This window comes from Aedes albopictus, chromosome 3 (assembly GCF_035046485.1).
Source record: "Aedes albopictus strain Foshan chromosome 3, AalbF5, whole genome shotgun sequence".
NCBI lineage: Eukaryota > Metazoa > Arthropoda > Insecta > Diptera > Culicidae > Aedes > Aedes albopictus.
Window position 1 is genome coordinate 291,479,967 of NC_085138.1, and position 1,735 is coordinate 291,481,701.

The following is a 1,735-nucleotide window of genomic DNA, read 5'->3' on the forward strand; positions in this document are numbered from 1 at the left end:
GGGAGGAAGCGAGCTGCTGCTGAGCGCCCGACGCTGCGCTGGTGTGCGCCGGTTGAACGCTCTCTGCTCTTCTCTCGGTGGGCTGCTGCTGTCGACGACGATGAGCTTGGGTACTCACTGGAAGAAGCCGATCACGGCCGCGCAAGCGGCGCGGTGTGCGGGGGGTGCTGCACTGCTGTGCTCGATAATTGGACAATGCGCCACGTGATATAATGAAAACGTGAACTTTACTCAAACCAAACGAACTTTTGCGGCAAAAATTGTGGCCTAGCCAACCGCACTCGTCCCACTAGGGATAATCACTTCAACACTTGATCACTCGGAAAACTAGCACTTTGGAAAAAGCCACCGAACTGGATAGAATCGGGAGACAAACCGGACGAACGAAAAGTTGCGACTGTCTCGCACGAACGCTCGCCAAAGAGTGGTGCAGTATTTGAAAATATGCGATTTTCTCTACCTCTACCCTTGAAAGTTCTTATCGAGTGGAAACACTTTTCCGTGACTTCAAGTTGCTACAAAAAGTGTCTCTAAGCAGAGTGCAAGAAAGATTAAGCTTTTGAGTAATTGTACATCAATATAAATTTCAATAGTTTCACAAATTTATCTATTATTTGAATTTCACAATGATTATACAATTATACATACGTTTGTTGATTATGACTATATTTTGGAAACAAATGTCTTATACTTATTTGCATCAGCTCGCTGCTATCATGAAAAAGAGAAGATGATGAATTCTGGAGATGTTTGGGAGTTAAGGCTAGTTTTGAAAACCGAGTGTCATGGAAACTGTAACTTTCCATATCTTTATGTTTGGTTTTACTGAAGATATTAAGATTAATTGCTACAGTTGCTCCCAAGAGACTAATCTTTATATAATCTGAATTTTGATATACTCGTCGATCCCGTGCAATCTCAAATAAAGTTGCTGCTTGTTTTTGTAGATATTTAACTGAACGCTAAGTTCTTAAACTTGTATAAATGTTTTCAATAGGAGAGTTAGGTTCAAGCTATCGCTGCGACCAGACGTCTGAAAAGCAAGCTCCGTTTCAAATTATTTTTTCTTATTTCAAACACGCACTTCGGTGTGTGGAAAAAGTGTTCGCGTCAGTTCTAACTGACGACCGGTTTCGTTTTTGCTACGTTAAGCAAATACCATTACTATGGCTTCCGTGCGACCGCGTGAAAATACGTTCAAAATTGATCTCACGAACTTCCCAAAGCGTCCGTCGTTTGAGGACATTCACAAGTTCGTCCACGAATCCCTCGAATTGACTGTGGATCATGTCGTTCGTCTACAAATGAACCACGCACAAAACTGTGTGCATATCAAGTGCCGCGATTTGCAAACGGCACAAACTGTTGTCGAAAATCATCACGCGAAACACGAGATCGAAGTGAACAAGACTAAGGTGAAGGTCCGTCTCGCCATGGACGACGGCGGTACCGAAGTGAAGTTTCATGACCTGTCCGAAAACATTCGGAACGAAGAATTAGTGGAGTTTTTGAAACAATACGGTGAGGTGATTACGATCCAGGATCAAGTCTGGGGTGAAAACTACCCCCTTAAAGGGATACCAACGGGTGTGCGCGTCGTGAAAATAATTCTACGTCGGCACATTAAATCCTTCGTAACAATTCAGGGGGAGCAAACCCTAGTCACTTACCGGAACCAGGTACACACGTGCAAGCACTGTACCAACCCGTCACATCCCGGTTCCACGTGTGTCGA